This window comes from Choloepus didactylus, chromosome 19 (assembly GCF_015220235.1).
Source record: "Choloepus didactylus isolate mChoDid1 chromosome 19, mChoDid1.pri, whole genome shotgun sequence".
Lineage (NCBI taxonomy): Eukaryota > Metazoa > Chordata > Mammalia > Pilosa > Megalonychidae > Choloepus > Choloepus didactylus.
The window spans coordinates 10,288,711-10,307,670 of NC_051325.1; the positions used below are offsets into that span (position 1 = coordinate 10,288,711).

Here is an 18,960-nt window from a genome sequence, read left to right on the forward strand (position 1 = left end):
CTGCCCTACTGAAGATACTAAAGGGAGCCCTACAGACAGACAAACAAAGAAAGGAGAGAGAGACATGGAGAAAGGTTCAGTACTAGAGAGATTCGATATGGGTACATTAAAGGATATTAATAGAGAGAGGGGAAAATAAATACAACAAACATAAACCAAAGGATAAGATGGCTGATTCAAGAATGCCTTCATGTTTATAATGTTGAATGTAAATGGGTTAAACCCACCAATTAAAAGGTATAGATTTGCAGAATGGATCCAAAAAAAATGAACCATCAATATCCTGCATACAAGAGACTCATCTTAGACACAGGGACACAAAAAAATTGAAAGTGAAAGGATGGAAAAAAATATTTCATGCAAGCTACAGCCAAAAGAAAGCAGGTGTAGCAATATTAATCTCAGATAAAATAGACTTTAAATGCAGGAACATTTTGAGAGACAAAGAAGGTCACTACATACTAATAAAAGGGGCAATTCAACAAGAAGAAATAACAATCATAAATGTTTATGCATCCAATCAAGGTGCCAAAAAATACATGAGAGAAACACTGACAAAACTAAAGGAAGCAATTGATGTTTCCACAATAATTGTGGGAGACTTCAACACATCACTCTCTCCTACAGATAGATCAACGAGACAGAAGACCAATAAGGAAATTGAAAACCTAAACAATCTGATAAATGAATTGGATTTAACAGACATATACAGAACATTACATCCCAAATCACCAGGATACACATACTTCTCTAGTGTTCACGGGACTTTCTCCAGAATAGATCATATGCTGGGACATAAAACAAGCCTCAATAAATTTAAAAAGATTGAAATTATTCAAAGCACATTCTCTGACCACAATGGAATACAATTAGAAGTCAATAACCCTAAGAGACTTAGAAAATTCACAAATACCTAAAGGTTAAACAACACACTCCTAAACAATCAGTGGGTTAAAGAAGGAATAGCAAGAGAAATTGCCAAATATATACAGACGAATGAAAATGAGAACACAACATAACAAAACGTATGGGATGCAGCAAAAGCGGTACTGAGGGGGAAATTTATAGCACTAAACACATATATTAAAAAGGAAGAAAGAGCCAAAATCATAGAACTAATGGATCAACTGAAAAAGCTAGAAAATGAACAGCAAACGAATCTTAAACCAAGTAGAAGAAAAGAAATAACAAGGATTAAAGCAGAAATAAATGACAGAGAGAAAAAAAAACAACAGACAGGATAAATAACGCTAAAACTTGGTTCTTTGAGAAGATCAACAAGATTGACAAGCCCCTATCTAGACTGACAAAATCAAAAAGAGAGAAGACCCATATAAACAAAATAATGAATGAGAAAGGTGACATTACTGTAGATCCCGAGGAAATTAAAAAAATTATAAGAGGGTACTATGAACAACTGTATGGCAACAAACTGGATAATGTAGAGGAAATGGACAATTTCCTGGAAACATATGAACAACCTAGACTGACCAGAGAAGAAACAGAAGACCTCAACCAACCAATCACAATCAAAGAGATCCAATCAGTCATCAAAAAGCTTCCCACAAATAAATGCCCAGGGCAAGATGGCTTCACAGGAGAATTCTACCAAACTATCCAGAAAGAACTGACACCAATCTTACTCAAACTCTTTCAAAACATTGAAGAAAATGGAACACTACCGAACTCATTTTATGAAGCTAACATCAATCTAATACCAAAACCAGGCAAAGACGCTACAAAAAAGGAAAACTACCAGCCAATCTCCCTAATGAATATAGATGCAAAAATCCTCAACAAAATACTTGCAAATCAAATCCAAAGACACATTAAAAAAATCATACACCATGACCAAGTGGGCTTCATTCCAGGCATGCAAGGATGGTTCAACACAAGAAAATCAATCAATGTATTACAACACATTAACAAATCAAAAGGGAAAAATCAAATGATCATCTCAATAGATAGTGAAAAAGCATTCAACAAAGTCCAACATCCCTTTTTGATAAAAACACTTCAAAAGGTAGGAATTGAAGGAAACTTCCTCAATATGGTAAAGAGCATATATGAAAACCCCACAGCCAGCACAGTACTCAATGGTGAGAGACTGAAAGCCTTCCCCCTAAGATCAGGAACAAGACAAGGATGCCCGCTATCACCACTGTTATTCAACATTGTGCTGGAAGTGCTAGCCAGGGCAATCTGGCAAGACAAAGAAATAAAAGGCATCCAAATTGGAAAGGAAGAAGTAAAACGGTCATTGTTTGCAGATGATATGATCTTGTATCTGGAAAACCCTGAGAAACTGACGACACAGCTACTGGAGCTAATAAACAAATTTAGCAAAGTAGCAGGATACAAGATTAATGCACACAAGTCAGTAATGTTTCTATGTGCTACAAATGAACAAACTGAAGAGACACTCAAGAAAAAGATACCATTTTCAATAGCAACTAAAAAAATCAAGTACCTAGGAATAAACTTAACCAAAGATGTAAAAGACCTATACAAAGAAAACTACATAACTCTATTGAAAGAAATAGAAGGGGACCTTAAAAGATGGAAAAATTTTCCATGTTCACGAATAGGAAGGCTAAATGTCATTAAGATGTCAATTCTACCCAAACTCATCTACAGATTCAATGCAATCCCAATCAAAATTCCAACAACCTACTTTACAGACTTGGAAAAGCTAGTTATCAAATTTATTTGGAAAGGGAAGATGCCTCGAATTGCTAAAGACACTCTAAAAAAAAAACAAAGTGGGAGGACTTACACTCCCTGACTTTGAAGCTTATTATAAAGCCACAGTTGTCAAAACAGCATAGTACTGGCACAAAGATAGACATATAGATCAATGGAATCGAATTGAGAATTCGGAGATAGACCCCCAGATCTATGGCCAAGTAATCTTTGATAAGGCCCCGAAAGTCACTGAACTGGGTCAGAATGGTATTTTCAACAAATGGGGCTGGGAGAGTTGGATATCCATATCCAAAAGAATGAAAGAGGACCCCTACCTCACACCCTACACAAAAATTAACTCAAAATGGACCAAAGATCTCAATATAAAAGGAAGTACCATAAAACTCCTAGAAGATAATGTAGGAAAACATCGTCAAGACCTTGTATTAGGCGGCCACTTCCTAGACTTTACACCCAAAGCACAAGCAACAAAAGAGAAAACTGATAAATGGGAACTCCTCAAGCTTAGAAGTTTTTGTACCTCAAAGGAATTTCTCAAAAAGGTAAAGAGGCAGCCAACTCAACGGGAAAAAATTTTTTGGAAACCATATAGCTGACAAAAGACTGATATCTTGCACATATAAAGAAATCCTACAACTCAATGACGACAGTACAGACAGGCCAATTATAAGATGGGCAAAAGATATGAAAAGACAGTTCTCTGAAGAGGAAATACAAATGGCCGAGAAACACATGAAAAAATGTTCAGCTTCACTAGCTATCAGAGAGATGCAAATTAAGACCACGATGAGATACCATCTCACACCTATTAGAATGGCCGACAATAAACAAACAGGAAACTACAAATGCTGGAGGGGATGTGGAGAAACTGGAACTCTTATTCATTGTTGGTGGGACTGTATAATGGTTCAGCCACTCTGGAAGTCAGTCTGGCAGTTCCTTAGAAAACTAGATATAGAGTTACCCTTCGATCCAGCGATTGTACTTCTCAGTATATACCCGGAAGATCGGAGAGCAGTGACACGAACAGATATCTGCACGCCAATGTTCATAGCCGCATTATTCACAATTGCCAAGAGATGGAAACAACCGAAATGTCCTTCAACAGATGAGTGGATAAATAAAATGTGGTATATACACATGATGGAATACTACACGGCAGTAAGAAGGAAAGATCTTGTGAAACATATGACAACATGGATGAACCTTGAAGACATAATGCTGAGCAAAATAAGCCAGGCACAAAAAGACAAATATTGTATGCTACCACTAATGTGAACTTTGAAAAATGTAAAACGTATGGTTTATAATGTAGAATGTAGGGGAACTAGCAATAGAGAACAATTAAGGAAGGGGGAACAATAATCCAAAAAGAACATATAAGCTATCGTGGGTAAATTTAATGTTCTGGGAATGCCCAAGAATGACTATGGTCTGTTAATTTCTGATGGGTATAGTAGGAACAAGTTCACAGAAAGGTTGCTGTATTAGGTTACTTTCTTGGGGGTATAGTAAGAAAACTTTGGAAGTAAAGTAGTTATCTTAGGTTTGTTGTCTTTTTCTTACTCCCTTGTTATGGTCTCTTTGAAATGTTCTTTTAATGTATGTTTTTTTTTAATTTTTTTTTTTTATTTTTCATACAGTTGATTTAGAAAAAAAAAAGTTTAAAAAAAAAAAAAAAACAAGGAAAAAAATACACAGAGCCCCCTTGAGGAGCTGGTGGAGAATGCAGGGGTATTGGCCTACCCCACCTCCATGGTTGCTAACATGCCCACAGACATAGGGGACTGGTGGTTTGATGGGTTGAGCCCTCTACCATAAGTTTTACCCTTGGGAAGACGGTTGCTGCAAAGGAGAGGCTAGGCCTCCCTATGGTTGTGCCTAAGAGCCTCCTCCCGAATGCCTCTTTGTTGCTCAGATGTGGCCCTCTCTCTCTACCTAAGCCAACTTGGCAGGTGAAATCACTGCCCTCCCCACTACATGGGATCTGACACCCAGGGGAGTGAATCTCCCTGGCAATGTGGAATATGACTCCTGGGGAGGAATGTAGACCTGGCATCGTGGGATGGAGAACATCTTCTTGACCAAAAGGGGGATGTGAAAGGAAATGAAATAAGCTTCAGTGGCAGAGAGATTCCAAAAGGAGCCAGGAGGTCACTCTGGTGGGCACTCTTATGCACAATTTAGACAACCCTTTTTAGGTTCTAAAGAATTGGGGTAGCTGGTGGTGGATACCTGAAACTATCAAACTACAAGCCAGAACCCATGAATCTTGAAGACAATTATATAAAAGTGTGGCTTATGAGGGGGGACAGTGGGATTGGGGGAGGGCCATAGGGATCACACTCCCATTTGTCTAGTTTGTGGATGGATGAGTGGAAAGGTGGGGGAAGGAAACAAACAAAAAAACAGACAAGGGCACCCAGTGTTCTTTTTTACTTTAGTTGCTCCTTTTCACTTTAGTTATTATTCTGGTTATTTTTGTGTGTGTGGTAATGAGGATGTCGGGGATTGATTTTGGTAATGAATATACAACTACATAATGGTACTGTGAACAATCAAATGTACGATTTGTTTTGTATGACTGTGTGGTATGTGAATATATCTCAATAAAATGAATAATAAATAAATAAATAAATAAATAAATAAATAAGCCCCTCCAATTCCCGTGTTTTGTGATTATCTTCTACTGTCATGTTATCCGAGTCAGAAGAGATCTGTGTAATAATCTGACTCTCATCTCCTGGTTAGAGACTTCAATTGATTTTTCAATATCTCTGCCAAGTTGCTGTTCAGCTTCTGCTTGAAACCCTGCAGTATCCAAGAAATTTTTACCTCCTGGTGCAATTCATTCCATTTTCTAATTATTCTAATTGGTACAAAGACTTTTCCTTATGCTGAGATGAACCTGTCTGTCAAATAACTCCCAGCTATTGGCCTTAGTTTTGTGTAAATTCTCGGCAGACAGGATAGTGCTTTATAATGAGTGACGGTTTTAAAGTCAAAGTGTTCTGGATCTTGGGTTCTATGATATCTTATTTTTGGAAACTTGCAAAAATTACTTAACATCTCTGAGACTGGGTATCCTTACTAGTAAAACAAGGATAACGACACTTATTGCATAAGAGTATTATGAAGGTTCAATGTAAGAAAGTATGTTAAATAGATATATGATTTAGAACTCAAAACTGTTCATTATTCCTCTTTTCTCCTCTTTGGTGCTTTATTTTAGCCTTTAGTATTCAATGCTTGAAGATAAATATCAGCTTTCTCTCAAGTTATTTTTTTCTTCAGTCTATATCCCCAGTATAGGGATTCGACTTCCTACATTGTAGTAGATTGTTTTACTTGTCTCAGTGAAGGGCCTTTCTCCATCTATGCCCTTCACTCTCTAACCTGTAGTCTCCTTCCCTCTGCTCTGGACCAATGGTATGTGAGCAAACATGACGTAAGTAGAGGCTTGAAAAAGCTGCATATTCCTGCTTGTCTGACCTAGTTCATTCTTGTACCTATACTTGGTCATGAGGACACACCTGAGTTAACCTGCTAGAACGATGTAAGAAACTGGCCTGACTGAATCAATGGCACGTTACCTTCTGTCTCTTTCCATCCAGTTATGTCACTCCATGCGTTGAGACCGTCCCCCTGTGGCCTGCTCTGGGTCTGCTCCCTCAGGTTGGACTGCAAGGGCTCCACCAACTGCCAGGTGCCCTGGGCGGCTGCAGAGCCTTCATCCAGATTCTGAATTTCTCCAAGGGGTCTTCGTTCTACATTTGTGTCCAACTGACGCATTCTACTCCGATTCCTCTTATTCATTGCTTGTTTACATAGTGCTGCTTCTTTGCAAAAGAAGGAAAAAGCAGTATTTAAATTTTTCATCCTTCTCAACTTATTCCCATTAATGAATATACTTTCTGCCATTTTCAATCTGAGAAACAAACATTACTGGGTGAGTGGTGCAGAGAACCAACTAGAAAGAGCTGTACCACCGCAGCCATCGAGAAGAGCTGCGAGCGGACAGCACAAAGCTCCAGGCCCAGCGCTGACCATGGGATGGGACATGAACGTACAAATACACTACAACACCCCCCGGGTCCTGTACAATGCATACAACCTTGTCAAAATATCCCCTATTTTTACTCTTCTTAATGGGTGTTCCAATATCTATCTGTGAATACAGAAACCATGTTGTTCAATTTTTATTATATAGAGAAAAGAAACAAAAGCTGGAAATATTTCCTCCAAAACAGATTTTCTCTATATACAATTATTCTAACATGACACCTGATATTCTAACTGCAGGGCCCAAAAAGGGGGTAAAACCAAAGCGGCCTATGATGAAATGCCCTCACCACACCAAGGAAGTAATGGCATCACTGCTCTTATATATGCTTCACAAATATGTCAAATCCCCATCAAGGAATGGCAGGCATCCCATTGGTACGTGTGGCCATGTGCATTTCAGTACACCAGGCAAAGCCAAATTCTCTGGGGAAAGGACTCGCTTAACACACATTTCAGAATGTTGATAACCTTTCAAGCCAGACAGGGAGTGGAACTCAAAATATTGGTAATACTTTATTCCCTAAGCTGAGTAGTCAGGCAGGGCTATTTTAACACTCCTCTTCATACCTTACAAATGTTAACATACGCTTTTGCATGAAATGCCATAATAAGGGGAGGGGCAAGATGACAGCATAGAGAGGAGTGGAAGCTAAGTAGTCCCCCAGAAACAACTACAAAAAAACAGAAACAACTAGTAAATAATCCACAATAACTGCGGGGGGACAAACGAGGCCATCCACTCATCATACACCAACCTGAATTGGGAGGAATGGCCGAGAACACAGCATAAAATCTGTAAGTAAAACTTGCGGATCCAATCGTGAGACTCCCTCCCCCATAGCCTGAGCTGCAAAACCTCGTGGTGCCAGAGAGAAGCTTTCTCCCAGCAAGTGAATATAGCTCAGCTGAGCTCCAACTGGGGTCTTAAGTAGCGAGTGTGAACTGCTCACTACAGGAACGAATCCCCGAAAAAAACTGACAGAGGCTTTGGGTGATGACTGACCTTGGAGAGCCGGAGGGTCGCCTTGCACTGGGTCTGAAGGGGACTGTCTGTTTCTTTTTTGGTTCAGTGGAGAAAGCCCCAGTCATTTTCAGTTTCCAGGGCTTTGACTCCGGGAAGGGTGGAGACAGCACAAGCAGAAAGAGAGACCATTGAAATGCTAATGACCTCTACCTGGGGGGTCTGTCTTCTCTAGAGGAAAAGAGGTGGGGCCCTTTCCATTCAGGACCAGACCCCAGAGCCTGGGGGAACATGGCCATACTTCCTCACACCAGTCAAGAATTATAGGCTAACAGCCCTCCCCACTACATGGGACCCAACTCCCAGGGGTGTAAATCTCCCTGGCAACACAGAGTATGACTCCCAGGGATGAATGTGGGACTGAGAGTGTCTTCTTGACCAAAAGGGGGATGCAAAATGAGACAAAATAGTTTCAGTGGCTGAGACATTCCAAATGGAGTCGAGAGGTCACTCTGGTGGACATTCTTATGCACTATATAGATAACACCTCTTAGGCTTTAATGTATTGGAATAGCTAGAACTAAATACCTGAAACTACCAAACTCCAACCCAGCAGTCTGGACTCCTGAAGACAATTATATAATAATGTAGATTACAAGGGGAGACAGTGTGATTTTGAAGACCTTGTGGATCACACCCCCTTTATCTAATGTATGGATGAGTGGAGGAATGGGGATAAAAACTAAAGGACAAATGGGGTGGGATGGGGGGATGATTTGGGTGTTTTTTTTTTCACTTTTATTTTTATTCTTGTTCTGGTTCTTTCTGATGTAACGAAAATGTTCAGAGAGAGATTGTGGTGATGAACGCATAACTATGTTATCATACTGTGGACAGTGGATTGTATATAATGGATGATTGTATGGTGTGTGAATGTATTTCAATAAAACTGAATTTAATAAAAAAAAAAAAAGCACTCAAGCACTCAAAAAAAAAAAAAAAAAAGAATTAGAGGCTAACAGGCATCACCTGCTGGGCAGAAAAGCACAGTGACTGGAGGCATCAAAGGGTGGAGCAATTTTCTAAGACACACCTGCAGGGAAACCAGATACTGAATATTTCTTCACTCTGGGACCTGAGCCTGTTCTGGTCTGGGAAAACCTGATCTGGATAACCAAGGAAACCATGCCTAGACAACAGAAAATTACAACCTACACTAAGAAAAACAAAGTTATGGCCCAGTCAAAGGAACAAACGTACACTTCAACTGAGATATAGGAATTTAAACAACTAATGCTAAATCAATTCAAAAAGTTTGGAGAAGATATTGCAAAAGAGATAGAGGCTGTAAAGGAATCACTGGGCATATATATGGCAGAAATCAAAAGTTCAAAAAAACAATTAGTAGAATCTGTGGAAATGAAAGGCACAACACAAGAGATGAAAGACACAATGGAAACATACAACAGCAGATCTCAAGAGGCAGAAGAAAACACTCAGGAACTGGAAAACAAAACACCTGAAAGCCTACATGCAAAGGAGCAGATGGAGAAAAGAATAAAAAAATATGAGCAACGTCTCCGGGAACTCAAGGATGAAAAAAGTACAATAATGTATGTATCATTGGTGTCCGAGAAGGAGAAGAGAAGGGAAAGGAGCCAGAAGCAATAATAGAGGACATAATCAATGAAAATTTCCCATCTCTTATGAAAGACATAAAATTACAGATCCAAGAAGCGCAGCGTACTCCAAACAGAAGAGATCTGAATAGGCCTACGCCAAGACACTTAATAATCAGATTATCAAATGTCAAAAACAAAGAGAGAATCCTGAAAGCAGCAAGAGAAAAGCAATCCATTACATACAACGGAAGCTTAATAAGACTATGTGAGGATCTCTCAGCAGAAACCATGGAGGCAAGAAGGAAGTGGTGTGATATATTTAAGATACTGAAAGAGAAAAACCGCCAACCAAGAATCCTGTATCCAGCAAAGCTGTCCTTCAAATATGAGGGAGAGCTCAAAATATTTTCTGACAAACAGACAATGAGAGACTTTGTGAACAAGACACCCGCCCTACAGGAAATACTAAAGGGAGCACTGCAGAGTGACAGAAGACAGGAGTGTATGATTGGAACACAATTTTGGGAGATGGTAGCACAATGTAAGTACACTGAACAAAGATAAGTATGAATACGGTTGAGAGATGAAGGTGGGGAGCATGTGAGACACAACAAAGGAGGAAAGATAAAGACTGGGAGTGTGTAACTTGGTGAAATCTAGAGTATTCAACAATTGTGATAAAATGTACAAATATGTTCTTTTACGAGGGAGAATAAGCAAATGTCAACCTTGCAAGGTGTTAAAAAGGGGAGGCATTGGGGGAGGGATGCAATCAGCATAAACTAGAGACTGTAACTAATAGAATCATTGAATTATGCTTCCTTTAATGTAACAAAGGTGATATAGCAAGGTGAATGCAGATAAGGGGAGGGGGATAGGGGGGGCATGTTAGACACTTGACATTGGTGGTATTGTCTAATTCTTTATTCTACTTTGATTTAAGGTTATTTTTCCTTTTGCTGCTTCCTAACTGTCATTTTTTTTTTCCTCTTTCTTTTGCCTCTCTACCTTCTTTGACTCTCCCTCCTGCCTTGTGGAAGAAATGCAGATGCCCTTATATAGTAGTGAAGGTGGTGAACACATAAATGTATGATCATGCAGAGAACCACTGATTATTTACTTTGGATGGAACGTATGGTGAGTGAACAAAACCATATTAAAAAAAAAAAATGGGTTGATGACAAAACCTCGAGGGCAATATACTGAGTGAAATAAGCCAGACACATAAGGACAATTATTGCAGGGTCTCACTGATAGGAACTAATTATAATATGTAAACTCATAGATATGAAATATAAGGTACCAAGATATAGGACGAGGCTTAAGAATAGGGAGTGGTTGCTTAGTATGAGCAGAATGTTCAATTAGGATGAACTTAAATGTTTGGAAATGAACAGTGGTGTTGGTAGCAAGATGTGAGAATAACCAACAGCGCCGAATGGTGTGTGAATGAGGTGGAAAGGGGATCAGAGTCATATATGTTACCAGAAGGAATGCTGGAGATCAAAAGATGGGAAGGAATAAAACTGAATCCTATGGTGGACAATGTCCATGATCAACTGTACAAATACTAGAAATCGCTTCCACGAACCAGAACAAATGTATGCAATACAACTAGAAGTTGATAATAGAGGGGCATATAGGGAAGAAATATATACCTATTGCAAACTATATACTACAGTTAGTATTTCAACATTTTTTCATAAACAGTAACAAATGTACTACTATACCAACACTACGAGTCAACAATTGAGGGGGGTTGGTTAGGGATAGGGGAGGATTAGAGTTTCCTTTCCTTTTTTTCTTTTTTCATCTTTCACTTTATTTGTCTGGAGTAATGAAAAGTTTCTAAAAATTGAACAAAAATTAAGTGTGATGGATGCACAGCTGTATGAGGGTACCCAGGGGCAAGTGACTGTACACTTTGGAACTCTGGATAATTGTATGGTATCTCAACAATCTCAATAATAATGAAAAAATAATGCCATAATGACAAGGGAAAAAGAGACGATTGACAGGGGATAGCAGGAGCAATCTTCCTGAGCTCCTGAAAAGCTTAGGTAAGCTTTTGTGGGATAACTTCCTATTTTGTCAGATAACTTAAAAGATAAACCTTTTTTCCAGGGAGGAAAGGATTGAGAGTCAACTTTCAAGGTTAGTAGAGTTTGCCTTCAGCAATTTCTTTATTTCTAAAACTTTCTGAACCACCTTATGGCTTCTTGCTCCCAACTCAATCCTTGGCCCTGCTGCAGACTATATTACTGATCAATTATTCACCACTCCTAAAGCTTTTAGCAGATTTCAGACTCCTGCCTCACTCACAGTGTATAAAACAAGGAAAAACAAAAACAAACCAACAAACAAAAACACCAAACTATTAAGAGCTTTGAGTAACCTGAAGATCACAGAAAGTTGACCTGACTCTATCGTGTTTCTGCTCACTGAGTTTACAATGAAGAAAAGGCAACCCCCAAATGCAAAACTAAGTAGAATCAGGATGTTCAACACTCAGGAAAACATTCAAAGTGAGATGACTGGGGGCACTGGGAGGGAAGAGAGATCACTAACCTACAACACACCCCACAGAAAACTTCAGGCGTTCACAAGCCACTCCTTCCCCCTCCTCCCTACCAGCCCAGACGTTAGGGGCAGCGCTCGAGGAAACACACCACCTCCCCGGTTATCTTACCTCCTATTTTAATCCAAACCTGCTCAGGAAGGGCTTTGTTTCTAGGACCCAAAGTCTGTTTGCTGGATTCATTTTCTTGCTGATAACAGAAAGAAAAGGCCCTAGGCAATCCAATGTCCTGACGCTTGGCAGCCTCAAGAACAGAACAGGAATTATTGGAACTATGGAAAACAAGAAGCAACAGCAATTCTATCAGCTGGGGCATAATCTCCCCCGAGCCGCACAAATCAAATTCACTTTCACAGAAGCCACAGCAAAGCATAGTAGGCAAATTGAAGAGCCCAGGGTGCCCCAGGACTGTAAAATAATCCCCCAAAACGTAAGTACTTTCACATTCTAAGTCATGAAGTTCAACGGAAGAAACAGAATCCTGAGGACTAACTAAAATGACAACTACCATTCACTTAATACCGAAGAGGGGGCGCCCCAGATCTTTTTCCCTACCTGTGCCTGTGAAAGATTAGAGTTGCCATCCGTGGAGCAAGCACTGGTAGTAAATAGTGGGTATGTGAATTGCAAAGCAGTCGTGGAGGCAGCAGTTTTGTTTTTCACTAACGTTGTGCATTTGTTTTGTTGCTGGTGAAGAGGAACATTGGTCAATTCAGATGGGTGGCAAATAAGGGTCACCAAACTGCCGAGAGAAAAGAAAACCCAGAAGCACGTGAAGGACACGTGCCAACACCTTCCTGAGGTGTCTCCCTCCCTCGCCAGCCTAATAACTTCTAATAACTTCGGGGAAAACTCTGGGGGCTCAACTCAGCGCCGACGGCCACGCGCCCGCCCCCCTGTCAATTACTCGCATGAAGGTGCGCTCGCCGCCCCCTCGCGTCCCTCGGGCCCTGTCGGGGCCCCGCACCGCACCGCCCGGGCACGCACTGGTTGAGAGCCACGCCCGCCTCGGGGGGCTCAGGGCCGCGCGGCGGCTCGCCGGCATGCAGCTGAAGCGCTCCTCCAGGCGGACGCGCACCGCAGACTTGGCCCGGGCCTCCGACGCGCCGTCGCCCGCCCCGCTCTCCTTGCCACGGCCACCAGCAGGCTGACCTCGCTCAGCAGCATCATGCGCAGCTCCTGGAAGTCGATGTGGCCCAGGCACGGGTTGGAGCCCGCAAAGCCGCCGTCCGCGGCCAGCGCGGGCGGGCACAATACCGGGTAGACGGGCCCCGCACCCGCCGCCAGCCCCGCCGCGCCCGCGCCGGGAAGACGGCCGAGTTGAGGCGCGTCTCGAGCTCGCCGTCGGCCGCCTGCGCCTCCACGTGCGAGTAGACGATGTGCTGCAGGCGCGTGTACTCGATCTCCGTCGTCTCCACCAGGTTCAGGTCCGTCGTGGTGAAGCTGAAGCCCGGCTCGCCGCCTGCCGCGTCCCCGCCGCCCTCGGGCCCAGTGCTCTCCGCGCCCGGCCCCGCGGCCGCCGACGGCTCCCGCGGCGCGGGGCCCGACATACCGGCGGCGCGGCGGGGCCAGGGCCGGGGCGGCGGCGGCCTCCGCGGGGGCCCTGTCAGGCGCGCGCCCCGCGCCGAAAACGGGAAGCGGGGCGGCGGGCCGGGCTGGGACGCGGCGGGGTCGCAGCGGGCAGCGGGCAGCGGGCAGCAGAGCAGAACGCCGCGCAGGCCACCGCGGGCGTGCCGTTGGGGGCGGGAAACCGCTGAGCGCCGCGCGGCGAGCCTGCGCCGCCCCGCCCCCCGAGCGCCGCGGCCCCGCCCCGCCAACGGTAGCCCCTCCCCCGTCCGCCCAGGCTCCGCCCCCGGGCCAACCGCCCGCCCCGACGGCCCCGACGGCCACGACGGCGCGGCTCCCATGGCGGCCCCGGGGTCACCGGCGGCCCGGGGAAAGAGGGGGCTCGCGGCGGGAGGAGCACGCGGCCCGTGCGCCGGACAGAGGAGAGGGTCCCGGGGCTCGCTCCAGGGCCTCCCCTGGTCAAACGCGTTAAAAGGCGGGCGCCCCGAGGCGACCCGCAAACAGGAGTGAAGAAAAGAGAGCGTGAGAAGCTTTGAGCTCTGATTCGCTTTCCGTACGATTCACAGACTTGCACACTCATCACCACAAGCAATTTTAGAACGTTTTTCACCCCCAAAAGAAATCCCCGCTACCCGCTCTCCCCTGCTCCTGGCAACCGCTCATCTCCCCGTCCCTGTGGTTTGTCTCTTCCGGACATTTCCCATACGTGGAATCATGCAATACACGGTCTTTAAAAGAGTCGTCTTTGCAGGCACAAAATAACTTTCACCCAGCCCCGCTCCTTAGCCCCCACCCATCTCAGCCAGCACTTGGTTTTCTGTATGGAATCTGGACAATTTAAAGGCCTGGAACCCAGGCCCAGCCCTTCTCCAAGCAAGCTCGGAGTCTTTGACTCATTCGATCACAGTTTAGGCACCATTCTTCCTTGGGCTGCATGGCTACTTCTTCCGCACTATTTTTTTTGGAACAAAGCTGGGATCGTGCCATGTACGTCGTTTTGTAATTTGTTGTTTTGTTTTCCCAGATACTATATCCCCAATGGGGTAGTGATGAACTACTCAATAAATTCCATCAAGACGTCTGAGTAACAATATGCACAGATACATACTAACATACAAATATATAATATATATGATTTTATACAAATACAAATATATTCAACTATTTGACACTCTGATGCATGTTATAGATGAAAAGTAATAACATGCTCCTTGTAAATTATTCCATATCACTAAAAGCTAGAAGTTAAATATCCATGAATATGTCAAAGAAAAAGATTTTTTAGCATATTTGATAACTAGAGAATTATTTTTTCTGTTTCAGAGGGACCAATGTCTTCTGCAAATTACTCAAATAAAATATTTTTAGGTGAAATGGACTTGGGACTTGGGAAAAAAGGAGGAAATTGAATGGATTTCTGTTGCTCTTCTCATTCCATTGATAGGAGTAAGGTTGATAGATTTAAAATAATAATAGCTCCAATTTTTAAGAACTGTAAATTGTTTAATATATTCTCATATTTCCACTCAACTGCTGGAAATATTCTTTATAGTAAGAAAAGGTATCTGCCCTCACAAAGGAGAGCATGGGAAGATAAAAATTTAACATCTAACTTATTACCATCGAGGAACTAATTTGGCAGAAATGGTGTTTCTGTCATCAACTTTGGGGCCAGCAGTACTGGATTGTTCAGTGTGAGATACGTTAGTTATAGGAGGATTGATTCTCAATTTTTTAAAATTCTGAATGGAAATGATGCATGTTTCAAACATTCGGCTACATACAATATCTGCTTTTGACTGTAACGTATTCACTCAATATATGATATATATTATATCATATGCCATATTATACATAATGTGATATCATTATAACATAATACTAATATAAGCTCACTCATCAAATGCTATACAGGTCTTAGGCTAGGGCAAAACTGGAAAGCATTAATTATTACTCATGGAAAGAAATATCTAGAGTGATTACCTCTTTAGAAATATTGGGTCCAAATGGAATGAGGGGGGATGGGAATAATAAATGAGAGCCCCATTCTTCAGTCGAGAAAAACTAGAACCGCTGCTCTGGTCTGTGTAGGGAGTGCTTCAGCTTCATTCTCCACTGGTAACTCTAATTTAGTGTAGTACCAATTATTCTTAAAAAAATGAATATTAAATATAGGTACAAGGGTATTTCATGTATTTGTTGCATCCTGGGAAACAGAAATCATGGTTAAATTTCATATTAGGATAACATGATGTCCAACCAGTATGTGCTTTAGGTGTAAAAAGCATAAACCCTACTCTCCACCTCCCACCTTGTCCCCATGGCCCACCACTCTAAATAGTCCTCCATGGGGGCTGACTTATTTGGGAGGTCCATGCTTTGCCCTTCCCACCTTCTCTGCATTTCTGCCTGGAATGCAGAAAGCTTCCACAGCCATCTTGAGACTAGGAGGTTGCCTGAAGACGGATGCCAGAGCTAAGGATGGCAGAGCAGAAAGAAAAGCCTCAGTCCAGAGACCCACAAAACTGCCATGCCAGCTCCAACCCACTGCCTCCTGACTTCTTGTGCCTCATAAACCCTAGATCTCTTTCTCAAGTTCTTTATAATTGGGGTGTCTTTTACTACTGTCTAAACACAGTTCCTCACTGAATCAGTCCTCAGCTCATGGGGATGCCCAGGAAAGGATGTAATGAGGTAGTAATAAGATACGTATTATATATGCACATACATATGCACACATATATACTAACATACAAATATATAATATATATGATTTTATATAAATACACATATATGAAATTGCAACTTACCTTATTATAAGCAGCAATGTCTGGTTAACTGAGAGTTAAATGTAACTTAATATAGTATCTAGAGGACTAGAGGTATTACAAATGCTTGAAGTTAGTCTCAGTAGGTACAATTTCAGAAAATACACTTAAAATTTTGGTTCTTGTTTTATTTTGTTTTCTATACATTTATTGGCATAAACATGTATATGTACTTATGTTCTGTGATTTTGACACTCAAAATTAAAAGAAAAATCTTGATTTCAGGCTCCTTTTCTGGCTCTTATCAACTGCAGTTTTCTAATATAATTAAATACGATCAATGAGGGCTGAACAGAAATTCTGAGAATATTCTAGTGTTCAACTGTAGCATCTGATGCCACAAGAGTAGAATGATTTTTTCCTTTCAGGTGTTCTTGTAAAATACTATTTTAAAACTATGTCTACAAAAAAAAAAAAAAAAAGAAAGAAAAGAAAAGAAAAATAGAAAAAAAACAAAAAATAAAAAAGATAAAAGATAAAAAACGAAAAAAGAAAGATTAAAAAAATAAAAAATAATAAAAAATTTTTAAAAACACAAAAAACTATGTGTCCAAAAACTGGAGGAGATGATCATTTCTTAGATTGGGAATAGATAAAATATATAATCAACCACTAAGCCAGGTCACTTGGTCTTTTGAAATCCCAAAGGAAAATTTATTCTGCTCTGTACAAAGAAGATAGAGACAAGATATCACATTCCAACCCTGAACCCCAGCACCCACATGGACGTTAAACCTCACAGCCAAGGCAGGGTAATGCGATTTTCTCCCGACTGATGGGCCTTTTCCCCAGCGATCCCATTCAGTGGCCGTCGGGTTCAAAGACAGACTCTTTCGCTCTCCCAGCTCTCTCCTTCATGATGAATTACAGAATATTCACAAGGGTCTGTACATTCTTATAAATTTACCCCGTGCCAATAGCCTCACTATAGTCAGGAAAACAAAGGATGCTTTTCAACCTCCGGGCAGCATCTGAGTGAAGTAGACTAGTCAGCTCAGTAAAGAAAATAAAAACAGGCAATTTTTCGGTGTTCAATTCCTTAAAACTCTGTAAAGTCCCAGAAATGGGCCACCCTTTCAGTAAAAACACAAATCAAGGATTTTTTTCATGGCTGGCTTTCTTTCCAAGCTAGAAGGAGACAATGTTATAATGAAAGCTCATGGCTCTTATCCTTACTAAGCCGTGCTTTACCCACTGTGGAATAACTCCAGGTGAAACACACATGTGTTTAAGTATCCTTTGACTCCTTGACAATGAGAAAAAAATCATCAACAAGGTAGGGAAAGTGAAAGGAAAATGGTGAAATTCGAACAGAAAGACAATTGGAAAACTCCGTCTTCACATTCTCCACCTGTAGTAGATTTAAAGTTAATATCTAAGACACTTGTCCTGTGGCCTCTGGTGTTAAGTGACTCTTCTGTCACTTCTGAAAACGGTATCAACAAATCAGTCTCTGTTGTTTTTTCAGAAGTCCATGGCTTACCAGCTTGCACCTCTTCTTCTGGCTCTCCACATTTATCTCGTCTTCAATTAGACCATGTTGGGAACCTGCCAGCTCCACAGTTCCCAGACCTTTTATCATAATAGGATTTTCCAGAAAACATTTGGATATGGATCACACAAATTTTTCTGCCCCTTCAGCTTTCAGTAACAGGAAAGTGTCTGTTAATGAGATTTCAGTATTGATATACATCAACATTTTCCAGAAAGGAGAAGGCATCATTTTCAAAGTACAGGAAACGATTTCTCAAATGACAGGTTCAAAAAACACAGGAAATAGAAAATAATGGGTGTAAAAATTATGGTCATATATGCAGGTTATTTTTGACCAATATTTCTAAGCATAAAACGTGTGTTTATGATTCCTTCAATATGGAGTCAGTACCTAGTGCTTCAAAAATCAACCCTCGATCAGATTAATTATTTCCTGACCAACAAAGATACTTTTATCAAGTTCACAAAATACTTGAATACATAAAAAAGTGAGCAGTACCTGAAATTCAACCTCATCTAGGGAGACATAATTTATTTGGTATCTGCTTTCTTCATTTCCCTTGATTGCACACTCACAGAAAAGTGGCAACTTCTAGTATTTCCCAAAATGGGTTCCATGGATCACTAACAGATATTCCTTGACTGTAAGCATCTGTGTGTAGGAAAAAAAATGTGCTTCAGTGGAAAACTGTGATTGTTCAGATCACACCTTTCTCAGTTATCTGGTTTAGAATTTCATTCACTTGGAACTATGTTACCACTTTGTAAATTGTAGATAATTGACAGCAATGCAAAATAATTCTTGTTTATAGACATGAAAATGTGTCCTGTCCTGTAGAGGTTCCCAAGGACTTCCCTTTCCTCTTGTGGAAAAATCAGATTTGCCTCCATTTACACATTCATTTTTATAGTCTTAATCTATAAATGTGTCTGTTTTTCAACCTCTCCTTTGAACTGGTTGTAACCTCTATCTGGTTCCCTTATTGATTATGAGTTAAATGAAATCTTTAACATGTATTCAATTTTAGTTCTATATGTCAGTCATGATTTTGCCCCTTTTTGAAAATTCTTTTAACGTGTGTGTGTGTGTGTGTGTGTGTGTGTGTGTGTGTAACATACCTCTTTGGGAAAGGTTGCTAA

General features: G+C 41.3%; 1 pseudogene; it reads right to left on the reverse strand.

The window, feature by feature from the left end:
- Positions 1-6,295: 6,295 nt before the first annotated feature.
- Positions 6,296-13,482, reverse strand: LOC119516190 (annotated as a pseudogene).
- Positions 13,483-18,960: the final 5,478 nt, after the last annotated feature.